This window comes from Lonchura striata, chromosome 1, assembly GCF_046129695.1.
Source record: "Lonchura striata isolate bLonStr1 chromosome 1, bLonStr1.mat, whole genome shotgun sequence".
NCBI classification, from domain to species: Eukaryota; Metazoa; Chordata; class Aves; order Passeriformes; family Estrildidae; genus Lonchura; species Lonchura striata.
In genome coordinates, this window is record NC_134603.1 from 58,282,837 (window position 1) to 58,307,860 (window position 25,024).

General features: G+C 40.7%; 1 protein-coding gene across 1 annotated transcript in view; it reads left to right on the forward strand.

Moving 5' to 3' along the window:
* Positions 1-651: 651 nt before the first annotated feature.
* Positions 652-25,024, forward strand: part of ZNF407 (zinc finger protein 407) — a 333,877-nt gene continuing 309,504 nt past the window's right edge. The window contains exon 1 of the mRNA XM_021530861.2: positions 652-777. The gene's annotated coding sequence lies outside the window, so the exon portion shown is untranslated. The remainder of the gene's footprint in view (positions 778-25,024) is intronic.

The following is a 25,024-nucleotide window of genomic DNA, read 5'->3' on the forward strand; positions in this document are numbered from 1 at the left end:
GAAATACTTTACAAATTGCCTCTCTCTTGCCTTTTTTAACTGTTTCTGTCTCGAACTGCACTCCCTGCAAGGTATTTTAATACACTGGACCGCCGACACCTTTCGACTGATAACCCTTGTGTAGGGCTGCGGGCTGCGCGTCAAAGACTGGGCTCTCTCTCCTCCTCCAGAACGGGTTTCCCAAGGACCAGATCCAAATTCGCTGCAGTGCGAGACTGCGAAGCACAGCTTTATGCACGGCCCTGTGCGGCCCAAGGTCACCCGGGGCAGCCCAGCGCGGGGCCTGCCCCAGGGGCAGAGGCCCCCGGCAGGTCGGGCGGCGTCGGGAAGCCCCAAACCCGCACCCGCTGGCTCCTGCCAGCGCCGTCTGCTCTCGTCCGGCAGGCGCACGAAGGCGCGGCCTCACCGGCACGCGCATCCCGGGAAAACCCTCGGGGCTCCGTCCTTCCCTTGGGAACCATCCCTTCCGAACGGGGGATGCGGGGGGCGGCAGCAGCCAGGGACGCTGCCGGCGCAGGGCAAGATGGCGCCGGAGCGCGCGGGCGTGCCTGCGCGCGCGGCGGCGGCGGCGGCCGTTGGGCGCGCGGCCCCTCGCGCCCGCGGCGGCACGAGCGGCGCCGCCGCACCGGCTCCAGCCCCGCCGGCGCCGCCGCCCACGTCAGCGCGCCTCGCCCCCGCCCCCCCCGCGCGCCGGGCGTGACGCAGCGCGGCGGATCTACGGCGCGCCACTGGTGACACGGCTCAGCACAAACGGAGGCGCTGGGCTCCCCCCACGCGGTAAGCGCTACCCGCCGCGGCGCGGCCGGCCCGTCTAGCCGCCCAGCGGCGCGAGGCGAGCCGCTGCCTGGGCCCTCGCGCGGGGGGCTCACGGGGTGGCCGCGTCGCCGTCTCCCCTCGGGCTTTTTGGGCCTCTGCGCTGCCGTCGTTTTTTTTTTTTTTTTTTTTTCCCCCCTCTGGGTGGGCGGGCGAACGGGTTGTGGCGCATCGGCCGAGCCAATCCCGTGCCTGCTTTCTCGCAAGATGCTCGCCGATTGGCCGGGGCGCCGAGGGCGGGAAGAGTGCCTCTTGCGCTCATTGGCTGCCGCGGCCGGCCCCGGGGCCGTGGGGTTCTTCCCTTCCGCTGTGCCGCAGGCGGGCGGCGGCAGGGAGGGGATGGGAGAGGGGGAGGGCAGCGGACACGGGCGGACGGACGGAGGCAGAGAGAACCGGGCAGAGTGGGGGCTCGCGTGAGCCGCCACCGCGTTGCGCAGTTCCGGCTGGCGCCTGCTCCGGGCTCCTCCCCTGTTCCCCGTGTCCCCCCTGCGCCCCGCTCCCGAGGGCCGGCGCGCTGCGCGGGGCCCGGGCGGGGCTGTGGCCTGAGGAGACGGCGGGGCACGGCGGTGACCGCCGGCCCCAGGGAGCCGCCGGCCCGCAGGGACGGCCCTGGGCAGCGCCGCCGAGCCGGGGCTGTTCGCGCCGTGGCGGCTGCGCGGGCGCGGCGGGGCGGGGCCGGTCCGGGCAGGGCGCTGGGCGGTGTCGGCTTGGCTCTGCCTTGAGTGGTTTCAGCCGGCCGAGCTTCCTTCTTACTTCCCCTTCGTTCTCTGAAGGTTGCTGTAGAATAAGCTTTGAGAAGTGCAGAGGTTGACAGTGAGGGACGACACACGTGACTGCAGGCGCTCTGTATGTGGCTCTTACAAGGGATAAAGAAGGGGTTGTAGCTGCTTTCCCTTTATTCTGCTTTAGTCACCAGGCAGAGCAGTCACAGAATTACAGGAGGTTGGAAAAGACCACTGATATGCTGAACACCATTTTGTCAACAGATAGCACTGTCTGCAACATCCAGTCTTTCATTAAATACCTCCAAGGACAGTGACTGTTACTTCCCTGGGCAGTTCATTCCAACGTCTAATCACACGTTCATTGAAAGAATTCTTCCTGATGTCCAGCCTGAACTTCCCCTGGTGCAGCTTAAGGTTTTTGTTCTCTCAAGCTATCGCCGGTTGCCTGGGAGAAGATGCTGACTCACACCTGGGCTCACCCTGCTTGCATGTGGTTATAGAGAATGATAAGGTCTCCCTTGGGCCTCCTCCAGCCTAATTAATCCCAGCTCCCTCAGCCATTCCTCATGGAATTTGTGCTTCAGACCCTTGATTTATTTACTGCCCTGCTCTGGAGCTTGGGCTCTTGAATCATGAGTACCTCCTGTGCTCCCACAGTCTTATGATTTTCAACATGGTTTTGTCAGATCTAAGGAGTCAAAGTAGACCCTTAGGGAGCCTGTCAGATTGTGGCATGGAAAGCAAATTCCCATAAACAACATAGAAAGGTTAATACACTTCCGAGCGTGTGTGTGTCTTCAGTAGGAAAGATTGTTAACCTACCCCTCAAAGGCCACATACCAGTTTTAGTTTATCATCTATATGTCCTTTATATAGAAGAAATTGTTCAGTGTGAAGGTTGAAAGCCACTGGCACAGGTTGCCCAGAGGTTGTGGATGTTCCATCCCTGTAACTGTTCCAAAGCCAGGTTGGATGGGGCTCTGAGCAACTGGCTCTTGCAGAAGAGGAACTAGGTGATCTTTAAGGTCCCTTCCAACCCAAACCATTCTATGAGTCTGTGTTCTGTCTTTAGTTTGAGTTGGTTTTAAAGGTTTACTGTCGCTCCTTCAAGTAACTTGTGTGGCTTGTAGACACAATGTTAATATTAAATGTAGTGTTGGTGGAAGGAAAAAACATTTGTGATCTGAATGCTATACCTAGTAGTGATCTTAGAATTTATAAAGTGAAAGGTTTTGTTTCTCTTTTCCTGTGCCCTCTTTGCTTCTTTGGGTAGTTGTACTGATGCAGACTTACAAGACCTGGGCTTTGTCACGTGCTTGTGCTCATCCATATGATACTAAGGATAACACCTAGGGAGTGATAAATAATGGAAATCTGAAACTGCAAGGGTAAGAGTGGCAGTGGTGAGTTTTCTGGTGGTGAAAAACCATAACAGATTAACATACAATTTAAACACTGGATGTAATCCCCTGTGATTCTCACCTTAGCACCCCAAAGGTGTGGCATGTGAAGACTATAAATTTTCCATTCCTATATCAGAACATGAGTAATCAAGATGTTTGTATAAGCCTGGAGCTGTGGATGTTGGGATCTATATTTTTCCCAGGTCACACCTCTTGATGAAATATGAAGACAATTACAGTTTCAGTTTTGTCTCTCTTGCAATCTCCTACACTATTCACAGCAAGTTTCATGCATCATGGAAGTAACATTGCAGTCATTCCATCCTTATTTCATAAATTATTTCAGCACGGACATATAATCAGATTGTAGCTTTTATATATAAAATATGGAGCCTGGCAGTAATTGTATAATCCATACATTCTAGAAAAAGTTAAATGCACTGATGTGGCAGGATGATGATGGACTGTGACTTTTTCAGTATGTTCAAACATGTCAGTTTTATTAGCATTTTGGGAAATATAATTCAAATGACTTGAGTTAAATCTTTTACTATCATTCTTCTGTGGGAACTATTATATAGTAACAGCATCAAAGATTTCTAATTTATTTGCATGAGAGTTTTCTTTGTTAGAAATGCTTTTAAAACTTAACCTGTGTTGTCTCTATAGAAAAACATTACTTGGAGACAGAATGTGTGTCAAGGAGATATCAGTCACAGTATTCCATTAAACCCAACCTTTTGTAGTGAAAACCAGCATTTTCTTGTTAGTGTGCACAACATTAGAATGAGGTGGCTTTGCTTTGCTTTTTTTTTTTTTTAATTTTTTGAATGTGTTCAGTGTTGGGGTTTTGTGCATGAGATGGAATTGACAGACAGACTGGCACATGAAATGTGGTTGAACTGGAATTGTTTAGTGGCTCCTATGTTTGAATTTCCTAATGTGATTTAGAATTTAAATACTCTCTTTTTCAGGAAAACAGAAAGGTTTCATTGGATGCATGATCCTATCAGTCAAATAAAAATACTGGTTTCAGATACACTTGCTGTTAAAGGTACTAAAAAGTTGACCTTTTAGATTGAAATCTGGAGTATAACTTACTCTTTTGAAAGCTTGGGGAGAAAGACGATGATGTGATTGAACAGATGTAGTGGCTGTGTTTCTTTAGCTGTTCTCAAAAGCAGATATGCGGCAGAGTGGTCTCTCCTGTGCTCTGTGGTGTGTGTGGAGTCAAATGGAAATGGTGCTTTCACTTTGACAGATTATCAGCAGCTGCCCAGCTGAGCTTTCGTAGTTATTTTTCTACCCCAGAAAGGTCTTGCTTTGTGTTGGCCTTGCCACCTTGGGGTAGCACAGCCACCCAGTGCTGCCACCACTGCCTGAGGTGCTGCTGCCTCACTCAGCAGCCTTGGCCTGCAGCAGCCAAGGCGTGGGGAGGCACAGGTCCTCCTGTGCACCAGGAGTGGAAAGAGCAGATGCAATGACAGCAAAGACACAAAGGTGGACACAAAGACACGAAGGAAATGAGCACTGTGCCTCACTAGTAGTCACAGAATCAACTAGTGTTCTTTCTCAAAAAATCTTTGGGATCTAGTCCAATCTCTGACCCAACACCACCATGTCAGTTAGACCATGGCACTTAAGTGCTGAGTTTGGTGTTTCCTTAAACACCTCCAGGGACAGAGACTCCATCACCTCCCTGGGCAGTCCATTCCAGTGGCTAATCATGTGTGAATAAACTCTTCCTCATGTGCAGCCTAAACTCTCCCTGGTGCAGCTTAAGACTTGTGTTCTCTTGTCCTGTTGCTGGCTGCCTGGGAGAAGAGGCCAACTTCTCTCAGGCAAGTACAATGTTTAGTGCTAACAGGCATAGGGTTATCTGTGGATGTCTTGGAGAGACTGTATTAGGAGTAGGGTTGCACAGGACCTTGCACTGCAAACTGCTTAAATCTTACCTGGCCCCTGGTGTCAAAATTCATGCAAAATCTTTCCAGTAACATTAAAGTGGTTTTATCTTTGCTCTGTTTGCTTTTGCAGATGACATTCTTACATGGTTACACAAACATGTATGAAAGTTTCAATATGCCTATACATACTTCTAAACTGTAATTTAATTTTTTTTGTCATTATGGGTTGTGTTAACATATAAACTGAGATTGTTTATTAACATGTATGTATAAAACTAGTGAAGAAGCAACAAATGTAAAAAGATGTTCCTGTAATTTCCAGTTTCTCACCTGCAGAAGTTCCAAAGGCAACTTTTTGCTTTGCAGAAAGGAGTTGTATGTTTAAAACAGGGGACTCATACATGCCTTCCTGTTCTGCAGTTGTGAATGCCATTAGTGCTGTTTCTGCCACCTGCCAGAGAAGAGTCAGTAGTTACAGAACAGTCTGTAGCCTATTGTAGGTGTTTATGTTAATGTATGTGGAAGTTTTCATAATTTACTTAATCTTAGTTCTTCAACACATGAATATGAAACAGTTGTATCCCAAACTTATGTCAGCAATCTATAGCTTTATAGCAGAAAGAAACCTAGCTATCTTTTTTTCCTCAGTATGGAAAAGAAAATTGCAGTACATACCACCCAATTCACACAAGTCCTTACAAAGAAATTACCTAAGTGCCTTTTAGAAACAGGTACTAATGGTGTTCCAAAATTAAAATGCTTATTTACTTTATTATGACTGCTTTCCAGTCCTGTGTTAGGAGAGCTGTTGATTGCTAAATTTCTATTACTTTGTTTTGTTTTGTTTGCTTGTTCTACAACAGGCTGACTTTTCTTCTCCATGGTCTGGCCTACTACTGAGCTACTGTCTGTATGGGTTTTGTTTAAGTGGGCTGTGAGGCTGTGAATGTTCTTAGGTTTTTTTGATCCTTAGTGATGCAGGCATAAATTTTAATTCTGAGTCCAGACATATGTGTGTGTGATGTATGCAGTGGCCCAGGGGGAGGTGTACAGAGTTAGCATACACAGTATTTCAGTGTATAGATCTGAATGTATGCATCTCTATAGGTTATACTTTGCTACAAGTGCATATATTGATTGATTGATGCTTTTCTAGTTGTTATTTCTTTCTCTTGCTGTAGTTATAAAGTTTCTTGCTGTCCTTAGCCCCATCTTAGGAATTTCAAAAGTTCTCAAAAATCTAGGTAGCAAAACATAAAAAATGCATATAAATGTTAAAATCCACTGGAATTACAAGGGGTAACAAAAGTTAATGGAATAGTAATACTAAGTCATCATTTCTTATGAAAATCATTGTTTCATGTGATTTTTCTTTAATGGATTCCATACAGTTACCTGGTATATAATCTTTTCTGTAGAAAACATTCCAGCAAGAAGTTTGAGAACATTCCAGAGAAGTTTGTGGAGATCCTGACAGGAATTCTGATTTAATCAAAGGCACATTGTTGTGTTGCCATTTGGATGGCCTCAAGAGCTCTGGTATGGCTTTATATATGTGAGCTCTCTCTTTAGATGGGTTTTTAAGCCTGGGCTCACTCTGGAAGAGCCTGTGACCTTCACTGTTTCCATTCAGTGGGTTAGATTGGATTTATTTAAACGTTTGCTGTAAACATTTGCTGTGAACATGAGATAGTCCATGCAGAGTTGGCTGTAGCATTCCTAATCAGGAAGAGACTTACTTTATCTGCCCTGGTGGTGTCTCGCATGTTGGCATTGCCCACTTCTGTGTTGGAGGGAGAAGCAGGAACAGGGGTGACCTTTCCATCTTGGTTCATATGTGGAAGCATCAGACTTGCTGCTTTTGTAGTGCCTGGAGGGTTGGTGCCCCTGGAAAGCTGGCTATGTGTGCTGTAGCTATGTCTCATCCTGCTGGTATGACCAGAGCTCACTGGGTGTGCCAGGGTTTCCTGCTCAATGTTCTGCAGCCCTGCAGGAAATCCTGTGTGACTGACAAATGTCATGTTTTTTGGTGCAGTCAGTAAGTGAAAACCTTCTGAGAAAGGTGTCTTAACATTCCTGGGATAGCCAGCATCTATGGACATCTTTCTGCATAAGAGCCATGGCATAGGATTATGGCACTTCTGCATTTTGCAATGCCATGTGGTCTTCTAACATGGAGAAAGAAATTCCTGTTGCATGCTTGTCTTCCACTGAATGTTTAAATGACACTGAATATTTAAGTTGGGTTGTTCCAAGTCCTTGAGAAAAGGATAAAAGGATCCATACATTCAGTGTAGGCAAAATGTTGCACTTTCCATGATTTCTTGGTGTGTAATGTGCTTTCTGCAGGGATGTATTGACATTGGATTTGGGACACTGAATATGCAGTGAGGACAGCAGTGATCCTTGTGTTTTTTTTTTTTTTTTTTTTTTTTTTTTTTTCTTTTTTTTTTTTGGTTTTTGTTTGTTTGGTTTTGTTTTTTTTTGTTGTTGTTTGTTTGATGTGTTACTTTTGTCTTCTTCACTTTCAGTTTTCAATGCCTGTGAAGTAAAGACTGTTTCTTCGCATGCTTCCCATGTGAGGCAAACTGAAGTTTACCTTAATCTTTAAAGGAAAGATTATTCTTGCATTATGTCATATGAATTAATAGGATATAAATTTTTAAAAGTCAGAATGGATAAATATAAAATCTAAAAGCATTGACAAATTGTAGCTTGTTTATTTGCTTTGGCATCTCCAGAATAAAGTGCAGTGAATACCAAAAATTACTAGTTCAGCATGTGTATCCCTTACTGGGCAAAGCCTGGCTGTTACAAGATAGAGCTATTTTTTTTTTTTTTTCATTGGAGCCAATACTAGCACATGTAAGTTCAAAGATACAGTACATAAAGATGTTTTCTGGATGTTGTCTTCAAAATCTGCCAACTTAGTTTCTATTGTTCTGAGTTTTATTGGTACAACAATGGACTGATTTGAATTGCATTTGTTTTGTTTTCCTGCCTGTTGTTCGCATTTTCATTTTAAATTATTTACAAGTCTGAGGCTTGAAGATGAGAGCCTAATGAATGCTTTTAAAAATAAAACCTTCTTTAAGCATGTTATGCTTCATGTTTTGAATTTATAACCCAAGCCTTAATGAATAGCTTCCTAGTTGCTCTTATCTTAGAATTTATGAGCTGTCCTATTTACAAGTCCTACCTACACAATGGAAAGATAATTTCTGTTTACCTTAAATAAACTGTTCTTGTTAACAAGCTTAAACTGCTAATTAGGAATAATATTGCAATGAATGCTATGTCAAACCTTTTAGCAAGAATGTGAGGATGCAATATTTAGTTATTGAGCCTTTTTCTGGTACATTCTGCATAAGAATACTGAATGTTGTGTTTTTTGCCATCTCATATACAAATCAAGTTAATAAAAAGTATTTTAGGGAGAAACTATGGCATATAGGTCCTCACTGAAGCGGGTTGATTTCTGCCCTACATTTAGGATGATATGTTGGTGTCCATGTACTATGATACTACTAAAACCCTCTTTGTTGCAAGGCTTCAGATAGATGGCAGACATGTGAAGAACCCTTGTGACTTTATGTTTATGTCCAGGTAGTATTTTTTAACAGATAAGTTATTCTTCTGAAAAAACCAACAGGGATAGCAGTAGTTGCTTTTTTTTGAGTGTACATTAATATAATTTAATCAGGAAGGAAAGAAATCCTGGGACTAGAATTTGACATTATTTACCTGACTATAAATCAGAATATTTCCATTTAGTTTAACAGAATTTTTTCAATTTGAGTCAAAATGATTAAAATCAGAACCTCACATAAGCTCTCCATTTCATAATTTTTGCATACAGAACCAAAGAAATAAAATTGGATTTTTAATTTTTTTTTGGTCCAAATTGTACCTCAAAAAACAGGTTGGCTCTTAAGCAGAGGTTTTACAATACAGTGGTGTTACTTGTTGGTACTGGGAACTTGGCAGATATGTTATATGAAAAAAACTACCGTTTTTTTTTCTTTAGTTGTTTCTCGTTAGACTTTTGAGTGTCAAAAATGCAGACTTGGGAATGTGAGTGCCATTCTAAATGTAGGTAGCTCAGAAATTCTCGACAAGTATTGCTTTGACTTCTTTGTGAGTGCCTCTGGTATCTGCAGAGGATGCTATATAGGCTTTGTTCCCTGCCTGCTTTCCTTTGTGACACCTAACGAGCTTGCAACAAGGATGGCAACCTGAGGAGCGCAGGGGAGGAAGAAACTGAAGAGAAAGTTGACAAAGGTCTAGCATTGACCCGCAGCTGCTCTGGAGCAGACATCTGATGAGATACAAGGAACTCCTTCTGCCAAACCCCAAAAATCCTTCCTGGGCACAAGGTCATTTGGTACAGAAGGTGTTGTTTGGGAAGGACAAGTGAAAACCTGACCATGCATTTTGCTACCTGTGGTCAGGTTATTCAGGTTCCATTTCCAGGAAAATAACATGCTGAACTTTGCTGGTGGATGTTGACTTGCAGGAGCGCTTTCTCGTCTTCTTCATTCCCATCATCATGAATTTAGATGTTGCTGATTTCAGTACAGGGTATTTTGGGGGGGAGTGTTAAATAAACTTTTATTTGAGAGAATGCCTACCTTCGTATTTTGTATGCTAGGGGGATGGGTTTCTGAGGCGATGACTTACAGGCAGAGGCAATATGTTACAACATCTACAACAGAGGGAGAAGTAGGCCAGCTTTCAGAGCTTTCAGGCACACAAGCTTGTCTTTGTATCTGCTGCTGGTACCAAGATAATTAAAATATAATTGAAATGAAAGCAAGATTAAACTCTGAAGTTTATACCTAAATATTGCATGGAAGTGCAGGAATATAAGGAGTATGTCTTTTTATGGGGTAAAATAATATTTTATTTATGCATTTGTTATAAGTACTCAAAGGTATTTAGTCTTGCCATTAAGAGAGTTTTGGGTCGCAATATAACTGACAGTACTGAGAAAACTTCAGTTGATGTCACTGTGGCCATGATTTGAGTTTTATTTTATTTTTCAATTATTTTTCATCCTTGTAAGTTATGTTTCTAAGCTCTGTGGGATCTGTTTTAGGAGAAAATAAAGGCTTCACATAATATTTAAATTTTGTTTGAATAAACCACCTAGAAAGCACAGGAAAAAAAGAAAAGGTATATTCCTGAAAACAAAATCACAGTAGGAATTTTGCATTATAAAATATGATGTTCATAGTGCTGGATTTGTTTAAACCGTCAGAATTGCAAAGCATAAATAATTACATAATTTCACACTTTCCAGTGAAGTCAGACCCTGATTAAGAAGTTGACAGCCTGAAAGAGTCTGCTCTTTGACAGTGATGTCTGTATTCCCTCAATTTGTAGCAACTGCATCTAGAAAAACAAACTGATCTTTATTCCCTTTACTTTGAATGAGAACCCTTATTGACAAAGGGAGAATATTCTTTTTATTAAAAGTTTTCATACTTTAAATGCACAGGTATTTCAGCTTTTCTGCTTTCAGCTAGCGTATTTTTGCTGATACCAGGTCTTCTTGCTGTCTTGGTTCTCATTGTCTTTCAGTATGTTTGATATTCATATTTCTTTTTTATTCCTTCTTGCTTGCTGTGCTTTTTTTCTTCCTTTTCTTAAACAAATAGACAATATGGTAATATGAACTCTAATAGGAAAAAGGCATTGTTTAACTCAGTTGGAGTACTACTAATCCAGTCACCAAATGTAACCATAACACAGCATGCATTTTAATTATTAAATATAATGGAAACTTTGCATTTTAAATCTAGAGCTATAAACCACTTGTTTGAAAATGCACAGTTCAGCGCTATGATTTTAGTTTGTAGTGAATTACAGGGCAGTACTCTTTGATCAGTTATTACAAGTTGAAGATTAGTAGCATTCAGTGCTTGTGTTAATTTTGAAAGTACATATAGGAGTCACTGCAGGTCAAACTGAAGCTCAGGCATGTATATTTTTAATGGTTTAGTGAGCTGACAGGATCAAGCAATGTTAAAATGTGTGGCTAATACAGTCATGCCAGTCATTCCAAATAGGGGTAATTTAAAGGCACATTTTGAGGACAGTATTCCTCCAAATTTTAGTACTTGGTAAAATATGCTTTAATTTTAAAAAACATACTGTTGTTGTTTTGCTTCTAGAAGTGTTTGTTTGAAAGGTTCTTGAAAGCAGTCCCAGTGATTTTGGTGATCTTCCACCCAATGAGAACTGCCAGGTAGAACAATTAATAAATGTTTTCTCCTGTTTGTTCAATACATATTTTTGTAAAGAATACATTTTGATAATAAATTCTAATAAATACAGCGAATTCAAATGAAATAATCTCATAGTCTGTACGTCTTTTGACTTGAAATATAAAACTATTCCTGGAGTGAATGTGGATTTTACTGACTCTTAATAAAAAATTCCTAGTCCTTGCATGAGACATGCAGGCCTGAACTGGCTTTGTTTTTGATACTGGTGGACACCAAGTTATGGAGCAGCTGCAGTAAGTTTGGAGGAGTAGGAGGCTTTGCTTGAGTGCCTGCTTTGGGGCGCTCACACTGCACGTGTGCCCTAGGTGCAAGAATGAGACTTCTCAGGTTTCTGAGCAGTAAATATGGTAGCAGCTCTTCAGAGTCTGTCTTTTCTCCTGGTTACCATATTTAACAGCTCTCGTTTTCTGGGCTTAGGACTTGTGCTCACTGTTTTTCTCTAGTTTAGGGGCTGTCTCATACTGGTTGAGAAGGAACTGGATTTTTTTTCTTCCCTCTCTGAATCAGATGTGAGGTATCATTACCAGGTCTCACTTTCTGGTGCAGGCATTTTAAATCTTGACATTGAGCAGTGCAGTAGTGGCTAACATACCAGGTAGATACAGACATGAGTGATTTTGTACTGTTGAATTTTGGGAATTGAGTGCAGATTTTTTGCCATGGGACCATCTGATCCATTAGAGGATCCTTGCTGCTTGGTTTAGCCTTTCCTTCTTCTTATTTCCTGTTGGTGATCTGACATAAATTCCATACACTGGTAACTAATACTGCATTTGCAGCCTTTGCTCTTTGAGTCTGGAATTTTAAGGATATGTTTGCCTTAGAGCACCAATCTTCTCATTCCTTCTCTTGTTCCTCATTGTTTATCTCTATTGCAAATCAAGCTATATCAAAATAAGTAATGATATCAATGTCTAGTATATCCCTAAAATTCATACTTTGTAGTTCTTTATGCTCATGTACTTTTTTTGAGTGTGTGGCAGGAGGGTGTGTAGGTAATATCTTTCTACTGTGTTTGGTTTTTTATGCATATTTTGGAAATAATCCTCTGCTGCCAGATTAATCTAGTCCACTAAAGATCTCCCCATGAAGTTGTTTTTTTTTTAAACTGTGACTGCCTTCAAGCCTGAATCACTGTAGAGAACCAATGAATTTATAAACATTACTTATTTGTATTGTTGTGGGAATTAGTTGCAATATATATACATAGTCCTCATGGGCTGTAGTTGAAGAATTGCCAAGAGAGAGACTTTTCTGATGAATAAATTCAGCTGAAGACTAAATAAAAGTTACGTTTGAACACATGGCCTTGGTGATTTCCTTTAAGCAATAGTGTAGCATCACCTGGGGCACATGGGAACATCTCTGGGCGTCAGGTCTTTGCCAGCTTCCCTGGTGGTCCTGAGACAGTGTGTGCAGGCCTGGTGTAGCTTGATTGTTGCTCCTGCCAGGCTCATGCAGCTCACCAGCTGCACTATGAGAACCAATGCAAGGTTTTATTCCTTTGCTTCTTCTTTCTATTCCTTTCAGACTGTAAAATGGGGACTCTGAAAATAAAGGCACATTTTGCTGTTGTGCTGCAGGAAAAAGCTGAAAGTAAGATATTGCAAGCAGGAAATAGTGTAGGTTGTAGCTTGCACCTTACATAAGTTGCTTGTCTCTTGTTGCTTTATTTCATGCTTCATTTTGGAATCTGCCATGTTATGTATGAATTGTTTTCCTTGCTGTCTGAAATAAGACTCTTTTAATCCTTGTGTGAACTTCTGATAGTTTTTATCTGCCCTTATTTTTCTGTTCAGTTTTCATTGCATTGTATGTTGTCCAGTCTCCAGTTCCTGAATTCTCAAGTCTTGTATCTTTTAATTGTGAGAACTGTTTTTTAATTGACTTTTGTCTATTTGTCAGTTTTGAGATATGCTAATGTGCTTTGTCTTGTCTCTTCTCTGACACAGGTGATTTTAGTGCTCTTTGCTATTCTCACTTATTTTCCATTTGTCCAGTTCCTAGTTGTACAGCTGACTTCAGGAGATAGCAGTAGGATAAGACAGCCAAACCTGGCAGGTCAGCAGCAGCTGGAGGCCAGTACCTGTCCCCCCTTTTCCCCGGGGGCTCTAGTGCAGCCAGCTGACCATCTCCCAATGGTTCTTCAGGGGATGGGATGGGAAGATGGGTCTGAATTACAACAGATGGCTTGTACCTACTGATCTAACTGGCCACGAGTTAAAATTCTTAGTCTAATTGCTTTTCCCCTTCTCTCACATTCTTTCTTGCCTTCCTTCTGAAACAAGTTTTTTTTTTTTTTTTTTTTAATTCCTAAAAGGAAAAGTATACCAACTTTTACATATGAAGTGGATTTTTACAGCTGAGTTATAAATTCCAAAAACTAGATGGTTTATAATGGAAACATTTATGAGGGAGAGGAGAAGGCACGTTATATAATACATATATAACCTTTTTCCCCCCTCTCTTTAGTGAATAGACCGTTTAAACTAAATTAAGTAAAGGATATAAATTCTGTTGTTTCAGTTTTTAATACTTCATGGCTGATTTTATAGATAAAAGTTACATTTAATAATAAATATGAAGAAGAATTTATACAGCCTGTTCTAGTTTGATATGGAACAGCAAATCCCATTTCTCCGTAGCTGTAAAGAAAATTCATTATAATGTCTTTGATTGTAAGAGATGTCTTCATTGTGATTAGTTACACTGATAATAAAACAATCTTTTTACAAATGGCACAAGATACATGAGATCTCATGTGTCTGCCTTTTAATAGCATTGAATGTGTGCATTTGCTACCTCTATTCTGTAGTCCTTTAATTTATAACTGGGCACTTTTAAATGCTACAAGTTATTAAAAATAATCTAATATAATTTGAGTTTTCTTTTGAAGCATTCTGGAGAGTGAGTTATTAATGCAACTAAGCGTTGTTAATTGTTGAGTTTTCAAAATTCTGAATAACGAGTTTTGTAGATAAAATAGTGAAATCTGGATATATGGCATTACTTTACAAATCTTTTTTAAGCACCTAAAGAAATATTTTGATTTTCAAATACCCTATTCCCAGTGAATTCAGTTGAATTTAGATGTTAATAGGTATTTGAGTAATTTAAAACACAGATAGTGGCATGAAAATGCCTAGGTAAAAAGCCGTCTTGATGGCAGGGCCCACAGAATGGAATCACATCCAGCTGATGGCTGGTCACAAGTGGTGTTCTCCAGGGCTCAGTACTGGGCTGGTTCTATTTAATATCTTTATCAATGATCTGGACAAGAGGATTGAGTGCACTCTGAGTAATTTTCCAGACAACACCAAGTTGGATGGAGTGTTGGTGTGCAGGAGGGCAGGAAGGCTCTGCAGAGGGATCTGGACAGGCTGGATCAATGGGTTGGGGCCGTTTTGGGAGGTTCAACAAGGCCAAGTTCTGGGTCCGGCTCTTGGGTCATGAAAAACCCCAGGCAGTGCCACAGGCTGGGGACAGAGTGTCTGGAACGCTGCTGGTGGAAAAGCAGGAGTGCTGGGAGTGCTGATCGACAGTGGCTGAACAAGAGCCAGGGTGTGCCCAGGTGGCCAAGGAGGCCGATGGATTCCTGGCCTGTATCAGCAGTGGTGTGGCCAGTAGGAGCAGGGCAGCAGTTGTCCTTCTTCTGCACTCAGCACTGGTGAGGCTGCGCCTTGAATCCTGCGTTCAGGTTTGGTCCACTCACATCAACAAAGACATCGAGGTGCTGGAGTGTGTCCAGAGAAGGGCAATGGAGCTGGTGAAGGGTCTGGAGCACAAGTCTTATGAGGAGCTGGGGTTGTATAGCCTGAGGAAAGGAGACTCAGGGGAATCTTAACACTCTCTACAAGTACGTGAAAGGAATTTGTGGCCAGGTGTACTTTCCTGTACTGAAAGGGTTCTCAAGCCCAGACACAGGCTCCTCATGTAAGTGGTGGAGTTTAGCATCCCAGGAGGTATTTAAAAGACATGTGAATCTGGCACTTGACATGGTTTAGTGGTGAACTTGGCAGTGCTGGGTTAACAGTTCCACTTGGTCTTTCCCAACCTAAGCAATTCTGTGATCTGGGGAGAGGGAAAATTTTGTAAGAGATTCATTAAAAGGGATATTAATTTATTTTTTCTATTGTACATGCACCTAAGAATACTTAGATGTCCTTAACACAGCAGTACAAAATGAGATTGATGAGAAAAGTGTAATGGTTGTAATAAGATCCTTTGCATATTTACATTGCTATGCTTTGTGCTGTTACAGGGATTCAACCAGTAAAATCTTCTGTATTGTTTAGTATACGGAAATAATATCACATATTAACTCCTGGGAAAGTGGTGTATTTTCTCCAAAATTTTAACTTGCAAAATGGAATTGTATTTTAAACTGTAAAATGAAATTGCAGGATCACTGTTAGAAGAGAATTCCTTTCCTGTTTCGTGTAAAAAGAATTTGGTGCTTTAGGATGAGGAAGGCTGCTTAGCTGACAAAACAGAAGTTGCATTTGATTATCAAATACTCATGGAATTTACCAGAAAGTGAAAGTCTGAATCATAGCTCTTGGGGAAAAATAGGATGTGATGCTCAAGTCTTCTGGAAAATTCATGATGGAACAGCACACTTAATGTTAGGTTTCACTGTAAAAGACATAAACCAACATTTTTTCTCTGTTAACTGTAAGGTTTAAGTCTCTTTTCCATTGATGATAACAGTGAGGAAAAGAGTTAACTTGAAAAAGTTTTTCCCAGGGTGAGTACTAGGAAAATGACTGTTGATGAATGAAACAAATGACTATTCTTTTTATCCTCTGAGAGATAAGCAGGCTGTACCAGGACCCTTTACTGTAGGAAGCATCCCCTTGAACCTGCAGTCACTTTCTGTGCACACGTTGCTCAGTCAGAGGGACTGACTCTGTGGTCTGGGCTGCTCCATCAACTGAGAGTTGCTAAAACGCTGCCCTTCTGTGGGAGGCAGATCTGGCATTGTGTCTTGGCTGTGCTTTGCTTTGGAAAGTCACCACGTGGGTCACCCATCTTGTGGTCCCTCACATCCTGTGGGTGTTTGAGCTGCTTAGTGATTTGTCAATTTTTTCCTGCCAGGAAAGTGTTAGAGCAGGTGCAATTTATTACTCTAGCTTGGTCTCCTGGTACTTACCCGTGGTTGCTACTGTGTATGTTTTCTGTGTTCGTTAAAACCTATTGATCTTGGGAAAGTTTGTGGGATTGATTTCAACTTGGTGTTTTTCAGGGAATTAGTAGCATTTTTAGTAATAACAGTCTCCTAAAGCATCCCTGAGAGAAGGAGTGATGATGTATCGAGGAAATACAGAGTCTCTGCAGCCAAGTTCCAGTTCTGCCCCAACTCCCAAGTTCCCCTTGCCCAGGCAAGCACTGCATGGTCCTTCCATGACCTCCTGTGATGCCCAGGAGCTGTGCCTGGGCAGGGTCCAGCAGCATCTGCACTCCCTGTCCAGGAGTGCCTCGATTCGAGGAGCAGAAGGCCATGCCCAAGGTCACCAGGCACATCTTCCTAGTCTGCGGAAGAGGAGGGCTGTGGTGCCTCCTTGATCACACCAGATGATAGTGGGGTTAGCAGTGGCTCTGTGTGGCTGCTGGGCTCTGGTGGGAGGGAGAGATTCCCTACACCTTGGGCTCCATTGCTGGTATTTCCCAGGGAGCTGTTTGATATTGTGGTGCTGACTGGAGATTGGAGTTTGATTTAATAAGCCATCAACAGAAGGAAATGCGTTGCAGTCTTGTGTAGCTGTTAAACAGTGTGCTTCAAAATAGGGAAAGGGTTTTGTACGCTTAACATACCCAGTTAGCAGGGTGCAGCTCTTAGAGCAGAGTGAAGCTTCATAATTTTTTTAGGTATTAGGGAAGTGGTCCCCAGTGCAGCTGTTCCCTCTTGCTATACCCCATGCACCACTCCTGCATGAGAGATGAAAATGTTGTCAGGTGATTCCTTGTTTGGGAATGCAGCTGAACATGTGTGCCTTATACAAATCACTGTGTGCGTGCTTAGGCATACTGCCGGCTCTGGAAGAGAGCTGAGTTTGAGGAACTGATTTAAGCAAGCACCAAATTTGTTTTATTTGAAACAAATAGACATGGAAAAAATGGATACTGTTAACTAGCAGCAGTTTTGAAACCTTCATGGTATTTGTTGCCAAACTATCAGTAAATGTGAATGCTTTGGACTAGTAAAGGGCTTTATTTTACAAGTGATGGTGGCATCAGCGAGGGCCTGTTCCTTGTCTTCAATTCCTTCCCTCCTTCAGTTCTATCTGCCTAGGATCCATTCTGGGAAGAAGTGGTTTCATTATATGGGTTACAATAGGAGGTGGAAGCTGCTCTGGCATCCTCTGGCCTCTCTCTCTGGGACAGCCATGCCTTCTCCCTCATTCACTTTCACTCTGCACTTGCTGACCGGAGAAGTGGGAGCCTGCTTGGCCTTCAGCCTCGTTTTGGTCCTCAGCTGAAGTGCAGGAGGCTTTTGTACATACATGGCTTAGTTCTTCCAGTGAAGGGCTTGAGGATGGGGAAGGGATAGTAGTATCCCTTGACTGCTATCACAGAAGTCATGAATAATTTTTGTATCATCCCATATTGCCAGTACTTGGGCTCACATTGCCACCATCACTGGTACTCATCCCATTGCCATCTAATATTGGTTTCTATCTCTTGACACAGACAGATGTGTCACAGGTGGAAATTTAAGGTGAATTGTAGCCCCTGAACTGTTCTGAGTACAAAACTATGTAGCATTACAAGTTCTGCAGTGACTATGGCTGAAGCATGGGTTTGTTCACCTGAACACAGGTAACGGTTACTTCTGGAGGAAGCCAGGCTTTGCACAGTTATGCATAGTTTAAGTCACAGGATCATCTAAGTTATTGGGGGAAAAAATCCCTCTCTCTGTTGCAGAGGACATGGCAGCCCTGTTGTGATTACTTGCATGTATTACAGGAAAATATTAAGATAAAAAGTTGTGATTTGTCATGCAGCTTTTAATTTGTGTGTTAAGGGTTTACCCTCTCCTTAGCTGAGGTCTGTGTACAGCTATCACCTTTTTAAGCTGATTCCTAATGATGGATATTAATTTCTTTTTGGTAGAAGTCCAATATAAGTATATAAATATAAAGAAGGAAAGACTGGTTTGTTTGCTTTGCTAAAGTGTGCTGGAGAACTGCCTGTGCTGGAGGGATTTAGGACATCATCTATTGCATAGAGCCCTTCTGAGTGTACCCTGGTGTGAGGCAGCCTCCTGCTTCCACTGTGCTTCTCCTCAACACCCTCTGTTTTATGTGAGCAACCCAGCTGGAAAATCAAAACTGAAAAAAGTCAATTTTATATATCTTTTAGGATTGAGTTGAAATACTTTCAGTGTGCTCACTTCTATTTCATTGAAGAGAAAAAGAGGATTTGTTTCTAATATTTAAATTTTTGAGTATGTCTTTGTGTCTACTGTAATACAGTAATTTGATATAGACAAACATATAAATATGTACATTCCAATAAATATACAAATTGAATAATATCAGCTGTCATTTCTTTAGCTATGCCTACCAATAGAACATGTAACTCTCTTCTGTTTGATCTGCTTTTTTCAGATGGGGTGCACTTACTTCCTTGTATGTAGTGGCCACCAGGGGTCATCAGAATGCTTTTATTTTTATTAACGTCCCCTTTTCTTTACAAGCATATATACACTTCGTATTTTCTGGAAACTTTGTTAACCTATCACACAAAAAATCCAAAGTTTTTATGTTACCTGTTCAGCCAAAAATTCGTGCAGCTCTTTTCAACTGAGCTTCTTGAAGAGGCAGCAGATAAGAAAAACAGGGTGCACAAGAGTGAGAAGCATGCCCATAAATACACCCATTGCTGCATGTATTCTTTTGATAATTTCACTAGTGATAAATACAGTAGTAGTAGATGAAAAATATGTCCAGGCTGTGATGATAGGGGCCTCATGTTGCTTTCTGTATGAAATGGTAGTTTTGAGCAAGGGGCCAACAAAGCCATCCTTTTTTTGTCTTTTGAATTTAATTTTGAGCAAAAGTTGATGGAAATTTAGTAGGTCTTCACAAATATTAAACACCAGAGTAGTCTTCTAGGAAATTAATACTCTTTATGTTTTTAAAGGAGGAAATAAGGCTTCCTAGGACCAGGTGTCTAGTGTAAAATTTACAAGAGCCAATTTAAAAGTAGCAGCCATTACAACTTGCTTTTATGTTTTGTTGCCAAAGTTCATGGAAAAGTTAAGACTTTCAACATTTTTTTCAGGTGTCAGTGATGGTGTCTGTATTTCTCTGATGAATTTTGGTGTGATCCACTGTACTTAAGAGGGTACTACAGCCAACAGTACAAAGGGATTCAAATTGCATTTTACTTTTTGCTTCTCTCTCCTTTTAATTGGTGTTCTTGGTGAGAATTGTATCTTGCATGAAAGCATGCCATTTAGAGAATTCCCACAAACCACAGAACATACTAGTGTATGTGGAAAATTGTACTTCTTTCCTGGATCTGATAAACCCTCAAAAATGAAGTGTTTTGTGAATACTTAGAAATTGCTTTGCATCCATAAATATCACAGTGTTGTATCCTCAGAAGTTTCTATTGAATGTTTTTATTACTATTATTACATGTATGTGTTGTTCAGGAAACTAAATTCTTTGATTTTAAAATTCAAAATATACAGACCACATTGAATTTTCAAAAATTGAAAATCTGGAGTTTATATAACAATTTTTAGGAGATACTAGTGCATTTCCTCTGATTCTCTGTCTTGCACATACATTCCTATAGATTCTGACTGCACTTGAAATGAGTGTATATCTCTGTGTGTCTTTTTTGACTTCCTCTTCAAAGCTGATCTAACCAGTGGTCCCTGCTGCGTTTAGCAGCATTTGGCTCTTTCTGAAATGAGTGGATGAGTGGTTTGAATGCAGAAGCAAGAGGGATGTGGGTAGTATTGCAGGTGCATTTCCCTGTCATGCTGTTACAGTTTTTTCTGGTGGCTGTAAGAAAATGAAATTAATAGATGTAGATAACTCCCCATTTTCAGTGATACACAGAGGATGACTATCAGGGGCTTTTCATTTTTTCACTTGAACTGTTCTGGATAGATCTGTGTGGAAATTTCAAAATCTTTAGTCTTGGAAGTCTGCAGCTTAGGAGACTCTGATGTCCAAGGAAAGTGGTGGCTTTGTGTGAAAACCATGCTCATGATGCAAAACTCTTTAAGTCCAGCAATTTTGACCTACAAGGGAAAATAAATGTTTGTAATGGATATAATCAAATTTTCCTCAAAAGAAAGGTGATCTTTGTTCCATTTGAATTGACAACCATATTGTCTCCTGTATTCCATTACTGAGGAGACTGTTAGCTTAGATTAGTCTTTCTGAAGGAAGTGAGGTAACTTTGTAAGGCCATAAGACAGACATATGATTTAATTTAGGAAGGATGATATGCCCCTGAGAAGCATATTTGACACAAAGGTCATATGTTGAGATGAGTTGTTAACGTGCAGTTTTGTGTAGACTATTTAAGGAGCTGATTAAAATGATTTTGCTTTATTGTATCCATGATTTCATTGAAAGAATAAATTATCTGAAAAGGGGAATTTTTACTGGAAAAAAAATAAACTCTGTTTTCCATATGTCACATCCTTTACAAACACTGCAGATTGGGCATTGAATACTTGGAGGTGATAGTACTGTAACTTGAGAAGTTCTCTGGAAATTCTAATGCCAGGATTAGCATTTAAAAAAAAAAAAAAGTAAAGTTAGTACTTGTAAATAAACTTTTTTTGCGTCCTTCTGTACACACTCTACCCCTTCTCCTGGCACATGACCAAAAAGAGAAGTAAATAAAATTGTATTGACCATCAAGTGAAGGAATTTTGAAGTTTACTACAGGTTTATCAATCATTTCTAATTTAGTTGTCCTTTTGATCTTAATTTAAGATTACTACTTTCTAAATTTCATCTGAGGATTAGAGCAGTGAAGATCTTACACTTAAAGATTACCTGCAATGTTTCCACCTTTTGGCATAGTAAGACATTATATACTGTTTTTTTGGATCAGTGGTAAAAAATTAGAACACTTAAATCCAATGTTCTCTATTTTCATGAAAGAAAACAGCTTAAACAGCTTCTGTCCACAAATGACTTACGTTTGCGTAGCAGACATTATGTCAATATACAAAAAAGCTTTGTATGAAGAATACAAAAGTGAGTTGTTATCAGGTAAAAAATGGTGGTGACTGCTCAAAAAGTGCTATTTTTCTTTTTTTTTTTTTCTTTTTTTTTTTTTTTAATGAATTTTTTACTTTACAGATAGTGAGATGGTGGTGAATTGTGATTGTGGGATGTCCTTTAAATTAGTTTAAATAGTGAAACAAAAACTTCATGATTCTGATGATTTGGAAATCCCAATGGATAAAGGGGAGAATCTGTAGCTATATTGGTTTATGCGATGTAGACAAAATACTACATATTATGCCCTTGCAATTTAAAAATGTGTGTCTTATGCATTCTGTAAGGATTTGAATAGTTGGCCTGTGCAGATGTAACATACTGCTGCTGTTGTAACAAACATGCTGCTTTTGAAGATGTTAAAAACATATTTTACTTCTTTCAGATATTTAGAAAATTACTGAAGAACAGCACTATGTTTGAGCACCTATTTACAATAGAACTACTGAGCTCAGCTTTTTCTGAGCTAAAATTTTGATGCCACAATAGGTTTCTTTCCAAAACTCAGGAACAGCACTGTACTGCAAAGAACCTTAAAATGCATTAGGTAATGTATGACTGTCTCCAAGCAGAAGAATTTGTTAACCTGAAGCTAATGTGGCAAATTAATTTTTGGTCATATCCTTTAAGGATCTGTTCAGCTATACTTGATTTATATGAACATTAACAAAAGATTTATGTTACAAAAAGTCAACCCACTTTTGAGTTAGAACAGCTTCATTTTGAACATCAAATATGATGTTAAGAGAGCACTGTTTGACAGAACCAGCTTTTAAACTGTGGAAATATGAGGATTTGACTGCTGTCTGCTTAGCCTGGGATTGATCCTGTGCTGCATTTTTCTGCTGTGCTGTACCTGGCATTACCATTGGCGCCGTCTTGGAGCCTATATAAGTACGTTTGGTTTATTTATGCAATAGTTTAGGTGGTTACATATTGTTGCACTTTAAGTACTTGTTACTTCTAAAAATGTTTCCAGCTGATGCTTTAAAAGATGAAGGTAGCAGGAAACACAAGAAAGTTTACATCTTGCATTGATTTTAGTCTTGATCCATGGTTCAGGAGCTGATTTTCCCTATTCATACTGCTGTATGCATTTGGCACCATTGCTTTGCTATCAAAAGGCTTACTTGATTGCACTAACAAGTAGGAGTTAGATTTAAGCATATGCTTAAGGTGCTGTGGCTTCAGAGGGTTACTTGTTTCATCTAGAGTGTGTTCTTTGATTAGGTTTGCTTGTGATGATGATCCCTGTGTCAGACTAAGGCTTGATCCAAGATTTATTTTGCAAAAGAAACCGTTTGACTTTATGTGGTCACTGGAACTGTCCAAACTTTGAGTGCTGTTGATGCCTTCTCCAATGCATTGATTCTTCTATATTACAATACCAACTGCAGAATAGCCCTTAATTAGTGTGGTAACTTCGTTGAGAACAGAAGTGAATTGGTTTAGGCAGACAGAGGATTAGGACCTCTTAGATTTATGATCAGCTTGTGCTTCCCCGTTGTCCTAGTAGAGTGACAAATCTGGGAGAGAGCTTTTGGGAGAGAAGCTTACAGCAGAGGTAGCACTACAGGCTCTTTTTGTCTAGAAGTAGCTAATGGTGTGCTGAATGCCTGAGCAGTGATAGCCATTTCTGAATATATCTGTGCCAGAAGGAGCCCACAGATGCATTTGGGTGTGAGGCACTACTGCCATCAAGGAGGCTGAGCTATGTGCTATTGAAATTGTGTTAGAGGCATGGCAGTGTGATCTGAGCAAAAGCTGTAGCAGAAGAAGCAGAGACTTGGTCCAGTGCTCCAGATCTTCTGTAAGATGTGGAGAACTGAGCAGAGCTCAACAAATTGCTGATCATGGCACCACCAAAAAGGTAATGATAGTAGCTATTAAGTACCTATCAGAAGATGGACTCTTGTCCTACAGGCAGCTTTAAGAGAGAGCGAAAAGAAGTTGGAGGCTATTTAATTCCTCAGATTAATTAATATAGGGGCAGTTTTAGAGAGAGAGCAGTAACTGCCTCATAGTTGTTTGCTTTCATAGAGAATACTTTCTGGATTTTGGTTTCATGCAGGTGCAGACTCCCATGTGGTGATATTTATCTATAATAGATTACATGGAAGTATGGTGGAAGCAAATGTAACTTTGGGAAGGGTGTGCAGGTGTAGACTATTTTCATGGAAACTTAGATGTGTGGTAGTGATGAAGTTGGTAAAGGTGTGTCATTACCATATGTTGCCACAGGTAGCCTGCTGTGCAGCTGGAGAGAAATTGCGTCTTATGGTCTGAGAGGGAAGTACCCTATAAAGAAGCTGGAGAATTGGTTCGAGATTGGAAATAGTTTTGTACAGCAAAAGAAAAACTGCTGCTCTTCCCCAGGCCATAAAATTGGTGGTGGGCTGGGAACCTGCTGTGGAGTTGCAGCAAGGCAAATGACCCATGGTTGCTTGTTTAAGGATGACACTTTGTCACTGAAGTAACTTGATATTTTGCATTATATAAATACAGCTGTACTGCAGTTAATCCACATATTATTAATGTGATCTTTTTCTTCTGTATCCCAAGCAGTGCCCAACCTTTTCTGGGTAAGTTTGCACTTCAAAGGCTTCATCTGGTCCTGCTATTAATTGCTGTAGTGTTTTTGAACATACTAACAGTGTGCTGACTTACACCACCTGAGAATATAGCCCTAACTGTTCTCCTTATGACTAATTGCGATAAGTTTCCATCATGGTTTTGTGAAGAAACAAAAATAGTAGTGCATAAGAATCAGAAAACCATATTTAGGGGACAATATGATGATCCTCCAAAGGGCTGTTGTAATCTAGAGCTGCTTATTCTTTTGTTATTTAGGTATAACTAGTTTGGTATAGGTTTGGTCAGTGCTTCAGCTCAGTGAGAGACCTGCAGTTGAAAAGCTGTTCAATGTATGAGACTAATGTGCACTCAATTCCTTAGGGGCCTTCCATAAATTATTCTTAAGGAGAAAAACACTTTTTTACTTCCATAGATAATCAGTCCAATTGATTTGAATTTATTTTCTCAGTTTAATACTTTCCTACTTTGTTCTCAAATTTAAGCATAATTATTTTTTTACCTTGTACTTGAATAGTTTTTTTGTATCCTATGTTATCTGTATCAACATTGCAATTACTTAATCTTGTCAGGAGGTACTTACAAGTGTGGTCATGGCCTCATTCAGTGGGTAACTGAACAAAAAACTGAATACTTGGATCTGCAGCAAATTGATGTTTAAATCATAGTGTAAAGCACATAGATAAACATTTAGTATTAATCATTTGTTAAAATAAAATGCATTTTCAATTCTCAGTTGCTTCATATCAAAATGAAAAGATAATAAATGTCAAGATTTGATTTCCCATCCCTCTTATAAACTGTGTTGGTAGCATCAGTTTTCTAGTGGTGGCATCTTCTTGAGAGCAGGAGGGTCACACTGGGCAGTTGAGCAAAAGCTTTTGGTAACTGGATTTGAGTGGTTAGAGTTTGTGCTGGGTCTCAAAGGTGCTACCCTTCTCTGCACTGTTATTTCATGACTTTGTTTTTCCTCCCTCCTTCCCAGTTGGGAAATGATGTGTTAGAGGATATTTTAGGACTTATGGGAAGCTATAC